This window comes from Thunnus albacares, chromosome 4, assembly GCF_914725855.1.
Source record: "Thunnus albacares chromosome 4, fThuAlb1.1, whole genome shotgun sequence".
Classification (NCBI taxonomy): Eukaryota; Metazoa; Chordata; class Actinopteri; order Scombriformes; family Scombridae; genus Thunnus; species Thunnus albacares.
Window position 1 is genome coordinate 9,972,919 of NC_058109.1, and position 9,556 is coordinate 9,982,474.

The following is a 9,556-nucleotide window of genomic DNA, read 5'->3' on the forward strand; positions in this document are numbered from 1 at the left end:
TTTGCATAATCGATGAAGCGGCTCGTCGTGGGGATCTGTCATCCCCTTCAAAACAACTTCAATTTATCCCGCTGTCAATCATCGGGAGAAGGACAGTCCGCACTGCCTTACCTAGCGATAATTAAGTGTTTTGGGACCATGTGGGGCATTTATAAAAGATGGAGCAACTTATTCTCACTGCCATACCGCCCGAAATGGAAATACTGGTTATGCTTTTATCAGACGAGGCATAAACGTTTTCTGTGGGGTAAACTGTGAGGCTCCTTTGGGCCATTAGAGGACTTCTGGCGCAGTAACAGGTGACGAACACGGGGAACAACTTAAGTAAGTTCAACATTTTCTTTTACTTTTTTTTCTTCCAATAGCTATTCATAGTTTACTTGGTTTCCTCCTCACAATTTTCCGTTAACATTGCCACCAGGCTGTGGGTTTTCTCCTGAGAAAACTGACGCATAAATGTAAAAAAAAAAAAAAAAAGACAGTGTGTAAATATTCATATTTTTATTACAACTATATACTCTTATAAAATACTGGTACTGTTAGTTTTATGTATCTTTTTCATTTTTTAACCAATTACATTTATAAAGTTAGAAGTTATTGATTGATTAATATATCTATCCAATGAATTAATATTATTATGATCTACAATTTTATCCTTTAGCATGCTACATATGAATTAGGCCTTAATTTATCAATTTTGTAACATGCCAAAAAAAGTTAATTGCGTCACTCATACAAGAAGGTGTCATTGAAAATATTTAGGTTACTGTTACAGAATGGAAACTGCTTCAAAACTGGCTATGATATATGTAAAATGTAAATTATAATAAAACCTTTTTCCTTTCCTCTCAGTTGTTTGTATTCAAACAGATGCAAATACGCAAAAGCAATAAAAGCATAAAACAGCGTGTGTAAAAATACGATTAGATAAGTATTTGATTGCTTTTACAGCTTTTTTTACAACTATTGGGACTTTTTCCAAAAGTTTTCAAAAGTTTCACAACAATAGCTTGAACTAAGTGTCTTCTCCTCACAAACTAAAGAATATCAGACTGTAGTCTGCTTTCCTCTCAGCTAGACTGCAGGCTATTAAGATAAGCTATGGGAAATGGTCATAGTCAGGGCACTCTGTTCCTGCTGTAAAAGAATGCAGTCTGATACTAGAGTGAAGTCTGAGAAATATGAATAAGAATGAAATAATAGTCTGCAGTGTAGTTGAGATTGTATATACACACTTTAAAACAGCCAGTGAGTGAGGAATTGTTTGTTCAACTCAATGACTTGGTAAGATTTAAAATGTACATATATATGTCTACATGTTTTTTCTTATGTGGTCCACTAAAGGTTTATATCTAAATGGGGTTGTCATTTCATAACATGAAAATGAATTAAAATCCAACAGTAAAGGGGTAATCAATAATTACTGGCTGCACTGATTCTTCCTTGCATAGTAAACAATGCTGACATTTACATATGTACGACTGTTACATGGCGAATTTATTATTTATTTAATCAGTCAAGCAGGAGGTGTTTTAGAAAGGTATATATTTTTGTAGCTCAACTCAGACCAGCTAATGATCCTTCATGCATCACATGGAAGGCATCATGTGACTGAACAGGCCTAGTTGTCAATTAGGTAGCCCTCAACAGCAGTTATTTTCCAATCACGGAGCCAAAGAACGTCAAAGTGAAATGTAACTTCCTCCCGAATGCAAAACTTTCCTTCCTTTGCATAAATCATCATAAAACCGTAATCAGTTGATGTGATGTTGGCTCAAAGTACGTTAGAACTTCAAAACATGTCACAATTAATCTTCTGGGATTATTAAAATGTATAGCAGTGTTTGCATTAATTTGATTTAAGTTGGCATGATGGACTCTGGCATAAGCATTACTGGCAATCATTTTTCAACCATCAATAAAAATGCCCTACGTAGAATAAATATGCATATTAATAATCATAACACATTTAACTTTTATTAGTTTTCCGCTGTTTTAATGGGATTACTCTTTTTGCCAGCAGATCCAAGTTGTCAGTGATGGTTGGCATAAAATGACATCGCAATTTATTGTTCATCCTGCAAGCCATATATTAGAAATATCCTAAGAGTAGTATAAAACTGTTTTCCTGCTCCAGAAGCTGGTCGTAAAATTCCAGTATCTTTACATACAGAGCCATGATGGGCAGAAAATAAAACACAGTCTGGATTTTATATGACATGATGACAGACATGGAGACAGATGCCATAGGGACACATGGAAGCAGCAGCAGAAAATTACAGGTATTCCAAAAAAAAAAAATTACAGATTTGTTTAAAGACAAAGTGATGACATACAGGGAAGGATACCCAGAGAGAAAGCATGAAAAAAATTCCAACATACACAAACTTGTCAAATTGGTTTTTATATTAGGAAAAAAGATGGACATCGAGGGACAGATTAAAAAAAAAAAAAAAAAAAAAATCTGGCTTGCAGCTGTGCTCATCTGGATTTATAGTATACAAGAAACGAGTAAACATGCCAGGGAGACATGCCTCATGGATATGAAGTATGAAGTCACTAAAACTGGCCGAGAAACAAGAATTTAGAATCAATTATTTGTCATCAAACATGCCTTTCCTATTATGTGCCGTGCCGCTGTAACTATGCAGCAGGACTCAATGGGTTAAATGAGACAGGCTGATTTATGTGCCTCCACTGAGTTTGACTGTATTGATTCCGGGTCACTTGACCGGCTGACTTCAGATCATGTTCAGGTGACTACAACACAGATGGAACAAAATGGCAAGGCACTGAGAAAGCAGCTTTCCCTTTGCCTATAATGACTTCCATACAAGCTCAATATTGACTCGAGCCAGAAGAGGAGTGAAAGATGTTGAAGAAATTATATAAATACTCCTCTAATATTGCCCGCAGAGATATTTCTGCCACGCTACGTTAAAAAGGCAGCATAGTAATAAAATATGTGTAATGCAAAGCAGAAGAAGTCTGAATTTGGCATAAATCCTCTCATATTCCTCTGTGACTCTGTGATCCAACAAAAGCAAAACATACAGTACTGTACTGTATAACACAGCAGAATCGAACTGTTCAAACTTACAGTAACGTTGACCACGGCAGACAAAACATACCCGTATAATACGTGCAACAAATTACTTGTTAAATTACCTCCTCATACTGCATAAGGTGCACCAAGGAGAAACTGGAGAAATTTAGCTCAGAAATGCTTGAAAAATGGCAGCATGCAGATCACTTGTATAATCACTGAATATCTGATGTTAGGGCATTATTTGCATGCTGTGAAGAAAAGGTACAATGCAGCAGTAATATCGTTGTTTACTACTTGTACTACTTGTTTGTTTGAAATGTTTAAGCTTCTTTAAAACTGCCATAACATAATTTTTACTTTTTTTTGTTTTACAAATGAATAAAGAATAATGATGACATGGCAGGATATATTGGTATTGTAGTAAAATAGATACATTCATTAGCCAAACATGTTTTCTATAAGAATTACAGTATCAATTCAAAACACAATTACCGTAATTAATTTTTTTTAATGATTTATGTTATTCACATTTTAACGTCATTGTATATTCATTACATTTTATTTAGATACAATTAGACACACAATAATTAGATATAATTAGACTAGGATTTTTGCAATAACTGAGTGCAAGAAGTGACATTTGAATTATTTTTGTATAAAATTAAAAATAAAATCGTCGTCCAATATATGATTTCAAAACATTTCACATAGACCAACGAGATTGCAATTTTAAATTCCAAGTGATATTCCCAACACCCTCTGCCTGACAAGGAGGTTAATATTGTTATGAAATTAATAAATAAAAATAAAATAAATTAAGTTGTAAATATATAATTGACACAGCTTCTAGTTTTGTTTATATTTTATATTACAACTGTAGAAGTTGAAGGACAATTCCTTTATTATTTTAATAATGTTTAAATTATCGCGATCAAAGAAGTTTAATTTATCAAAAATAATTAAGTCAATATTAAATCCATATGAATAAGTATGTATGTTAGCATTTGATATATCAATATGAATATCGATACGGACAGAAATGAATGTATGCTGAACAGAACTGTACACAATATACGGTAATTTATAATTTGATGCTTTCCTTTTATTTTGTCGTGCACATAGCTGAAGGAAGTGTTCACTCGTAAAGTTTAGGAGGTGTACCACTTGCAGAACCATTGAAGAAATACTCTATTTGAAGGTTTTGGTTAGTATGAGAGGAGGATAAATGTGGCACATTTCCTTTCCAAAGCTGTGTAATGTCTCATTGCATCAACACTGCCACCCAGAGTTCAAAAGCTGAACATTCCTAGTTTTCTTTATCAGCTTTATTGTTGAAGATGCTGGAAATTTACCAGAAAGCTGTGATTATTCAGATCAATACTGTGCTTGAGTTGAGCTCAAGGTTAACTGAAAGTGCATCATTTGATAGTAATTGCAGAGCAGTATTAGTTTTCATATCTTGCAAATTGAAAACCTATTTTCTATTCACAGAAATTATATTTTAAAATTAAATAGAATAGCTGAGTGCTCTTAAACGAAGGACACGATTTTTTTCTTTTTTTTCACATAAACTCAAAAAATACTCTTTAAATGAATAATTTAACTTGATTTTGAATAACCTCGGGAATAAAAGATAGAAGATATATTAGTCATTCTTATTGGGAGTTAAGTGTTTATTAAAGAGCTGATTTGGCCTTGTGGCAGCCTTAATTTTAATTTTACATGAAGAAAACAAAAAATAACTGATGGGTGCAGAGTTTTTTAATCACATAACTTTTACTGGTGTAGTGTTGTTTTTTTAACTCACATTTAAATGAACATAAATGATCTATCTGTGTTATCATATCAAGTCTACTGATAATTATTCAGCGTAATGAATTTCAAATTTGATTTTTTTTTTTTAAATTCGACCCCAGCCCATCACTGAACCCTATTATTTTAAGTTAAACACGTGCTATTGTGTGCCAAGGCAGATGAGGTGAAGTTTCTGAGGGTGAGAATGAGTTCCTGCAGTTCGTAAATTATTCTTATCCTTTGGAATATTTAGCTTGAACTTAAGCCCATTCAGAATGGCCGCTCTAGGCTGGAATCGATTTCACCTTGAGCCTTAGAAGGCTTACGGTGAAGTATTGCACCCAGTCGACATCAGCAGCTGGATAAAGAGCGAGGAAATAAAGTGGCCTGCTCTCCATAAAAGTTGGTGTGTGATCCCTGACCTTGTGCTGAGAAAGTGCTACGGACTCCTCTAATCTAGAGAGACCTTTTGCATGTGGATTAACCTCAGCTGAGGCCACGTTTTTACAGGCAGGCAGAGTAGAGTCGGCTGGATTGAACTCCAGAAAGCAACCAAACCTAACTTGGATAAGCCTGTTTTTTAAATGTTTTGTTTATTTATTTGCCTCATTGGAGAACTTGGTCATTATCTACATTCTACTTTGCTAAATTAAATGGGAAGTTCCACAGAGGACACAAACACATTCTCAGTTGTTTTGAAAAAGAAATATTTATTCAATGGAGCTGAAAAAAGATGGGTTCACTGCTTATCTTTCATGAATACACTACCTCCCACACTCCACTCACCCACCCACCACCTTCCCAGCGTATTGGTTTACCCCTGCCAAAAATTTAATTCAATCCTGCTAAGTTGCTCCGGCTTTAATTAAATAGACCAAAAGCCTTGGCAGGATTTAATTTACTTTCTTGTTAAGTGAACTTTACAGACACAGTAGAACTTTCACCAGTATACTGCTGGGACCTGAAAAGGGATGCAAGCACTGAAGTTGTGTTTTCCCTGACAAATGAGTTGAGGTGAAGATTGAACTCAGTGTCTTCTATGCTTTACGGCGGGCCACCGGCTTTCATGATAGTTAAAAAGAAATGTGCTTGAATGGTATATGCCTGTCGGAGGGCAGACAACACTTTTTTATCATCATAATAAATCTCAGCACCATTGCCATAAAACGGTGGCCAAGTAAAGAGTGATTCAGCCGACAGTCATGACGAAATGAATGCCTTGATAAAATGGCAGTCATCAATCATGGCTTTGGTTTTGGATGCTAACATCCCCTCTAAGCTCTCTACTAATTGATATGAACCGTTCACATAAATCAGATGCTGTGTGTTGATGCTGTGTGCTGTTGTCACTGTGGTCTGCCTTTCCGAACCAAAGATAAATGTTTCCCATAACACTACTGAGCCACAGGCTACAAGTCATTCTTCTATAGAGTGAATAGTTTGTCGATATAATTTTGAAATTGACTAGAATATGTGTTTTAAAATATTGTATTGTATGTACTGTATTTGTGTATTGGGTTCATTTATATCTTCACTGCTTAAAACCTATATGCGTTGCATTTGGAACTGTTCAGAAATAGCTGGTTCAAGCGTTCAAACACTATTTGAAATGATCAGCAGCAGCCTAAACTAAAACTCTAGAGGGAGTTTTTAGATTCGTGCAGATCTAAGCTGCTGGATAAACTGCCTTCTCTTATGGGACAAAATGCAAAGTATTTAATTGGACCCAAGAAAAATACTAGTGTAATGAGAGCATTTTCATGAATGTATGCATATAAATCTTCTCGCTCTTATGCAATATATATTATGAGTGGACTTCCTTGTACACAATAGCATTCATCCTGTGGTATAATGTTTGTTATATTTGTTATATTTATTTTTATTCTTATGTAACCCTTTATTTTTTATGACTTTTTTTCATTTCAGCTGTGTTGTGTTGAGCATTGTGATGAAAATTGGTTCCCTGCTGAAATACATTATAAATAAAAGCTGTGAGTCAATTCAACAATAAGTAAATCAACAAAAAATTAATATAGAAAAACAATTTTGATAATTGAATAATCATTTGAGCTTTTTTTTGTTTTTGTTTTTGTTTTTTTAGCAAAAATTGCAAAACTTTGGTGCTTCCAGCCTCTTGAATGTGAATCATTTCTGGTTTTCTTTGTCTTCTATAATAGTAAACATAATACTTTTGTTGTTTTGTCTTTTGGTCACGCAACACCAGACATCTGAAGATGTCAGCATGTCCTCTTGGAACTTGTAATTTTGCTATTTGCTGACATTTTTTCGACCAGACGATTAACAGAGAAAAAAATCGGCAAATCAATCAATAACAGCCATCAGTCACAGCCCTACATATTGTCTTATGAGATATTCCATGTGAATGGCATAGTTAAGAAGTAAAGAAATATGTTCTGTGCATCATCTAATACATAAAAATCTAAATTTGTCCCCATAAATAAAATTCACGCTAAATATACGGAATTACGCATTTAATTTTGAATGTTGTAAATAAATCACTTAACACCAAAGCTGAACTCCAGCATGTTTTAACTCTTTCTCTACTCAAAGACAACAAGAATACCGTATATTGCTCCTGCTTATCTTTTTTCTTCTCTTTCCATCTAGACGATCGGCCATCATCAAGCAACAGATGGAGGTGCACAACAGGATATTACCACTAAGAGGATTCCTCCTTCCTTGCCTGTCACTCTGGACTTTTTTTGAGGGGACAGACTCTTTCATCGTGACCCAGCTCGACTGGCTTACTGGAACTGGTGTAGAGTTGTTGGTTAAGCCCTCTGAAACCCGCCACTACTCATGTTGACCTGCTTGGCAAACAGAAATCCCCGATCAAGTCTGCTGTGAATAACATTAAAATAAGTAACCAGGTGGGATTAGAAAGTCCTCATAGAGTCTTGAGTCTCTGAACTCTGACCTTCCACTCAGAACTGAGAAGTATGTGCCAGCTCTCAGTGAGTGAATGGCCTGGTGTCAAGTTTACTCAGCAGTACTATAGTAATACCCTTAGAGGAGGCGGCATGCTGTTAGGATTTCATTTGTAGGGATTAGATTATGGTAAAGTGATTTTTTTTTAACACAAACAACATATTACAGTCAGAGTTAACGATAATTTTGTTATTTACAAAGATTTGAGTGAATTAAGTAAAAATCTATTTATTTATATATTTTCTATCGTATCTGGAGGTGAGCGGTGTCTCCCAGTAATGGATATGGACACCATCTTCGATATTTTCCAGCCACCACAGCCTTGATAACATCATGACAACTGAGTGATGAAACAGCTGTGTAGACATGAAATCTAATGATTATGAAAATGGATTTATTGAAAGCATTTTGGTGGTATGTAGTGCTTCGGTAGTTGCGGGGTTCTTAAAAAATAATGTAAGATTTGATGAGGTTGTAAGAAGTACAAGTAAGTAATAGTCTGTGATTGTGTTGAGTTGCACTTTGTTGCATTTAGGTCACTTTATTTGAACTTTTTCTGTATGCTGGAGGTTAATTGTGGTATTTTTGATGTGTCAAACATCTTGATAATGTACTTTAAATAGATGCAGGTGCTTCAGTCACACAGGATTTGCTTTTTTATCAGACTACAGAAGGAGTGCCCAGTCTTTGGGAATACAAGACTGCATGGAAAGCAAAAAAGATTCAGGGCGGCAACTTGATTCCTTCTATAAACTTTACTGTGCCAATGCATTTCAAAGAACTGCCTCTTTCCTCGGGGTGCATAAAGCATATTGACCCTAGTAGTATGACTATCACTATGCACTACCCTCGCAGGTGAAAGTGATTGAGGTTGCCTGGCCACAGTTTACATTAGGGTTGTGAGTTTGGTTCATTCATGTTTTGTATGAGGAAGGAGACTCTGAAAGGCTTTGGCACAACATAATACACTTTTATTGAAGGGCTCAAATTGCAATCCTTGATGTTTTTTTACTTTCCAGGCGGTCTTTAAAGTGGTGTTGCATAATGCACCTGTTTTATAAATCGATTGCAGTCGTGATGGTAGTCTTTTGAGCTTTCTCGTGATTGTTTTTTTTTTTTACATCGGCATGGTTGTGGGGAATATATTTTTATGTTTTTTTCTAAATTGTATCGCTATTAAATGGCACCTTGTTTTACAGTCATGTATATTTTATGAGAGGATATCCAATATACCGTATGGTTTTGCTTGCATTACTGGTTTTGAGTTCTTGTGCTCACATTACAAATTAAAAGAAATATTCAGAGTAGTGTGGTAATTCAGACTATCACAGGAGTTTTTACAGTCATTTCCTATTTAATTTTATATTTGAATTTTATAAGTGAAAGTTTTGCCTCTCTGAATCCATTAGTATATTACTTGTGTGTATTAACATCAATATTTTTCAAGCCATGTTGTGTAAGTGATTTTATATGACGACTGGACTGTAAAGGTAACACATGCACCATTCAAGAAAGATCTAATAAAAATCCTGCAGTCATTTAATGACTTCATGGGATCTAGATGTAGATGCTTTCACTGTTGGAAAGCATAAAAATGGTTAATTTAACTTGGTTGCTGCTCTGAGGGATATTACCTCTTTATTGTATTTCCTTTGTATTTAACCTCAACCCTGAGAGGAAAGAGGGAGAGAAATTGGGGATCTCCAGGGGGATCCAATTATATTTTCTTCCGTGTTCATTGCAATATAATGACTTTGTAACAGG

General features: G+C 35.0%; 1 long non-coding RNA gene across 1 annotated transcript; it reads left to right on the forward strand.

Moving 5' to 3' along the window:
* The first annotated feature begins 22 nt into the window (after positions 1 to 22).
* Positions 23 to 9,332, forward strand: LOC122980757. The gene is made up of 2 exons (XR_006403080.1): positions 23 to 324; positions 7,472 to 9,332. It is a non-coding gene; the product is annotated as an uncharacterized LOC122980757 (long non-coding RNA).
* Positions 9,333 to 9,556: the final 224 nt, after the last annotated feature.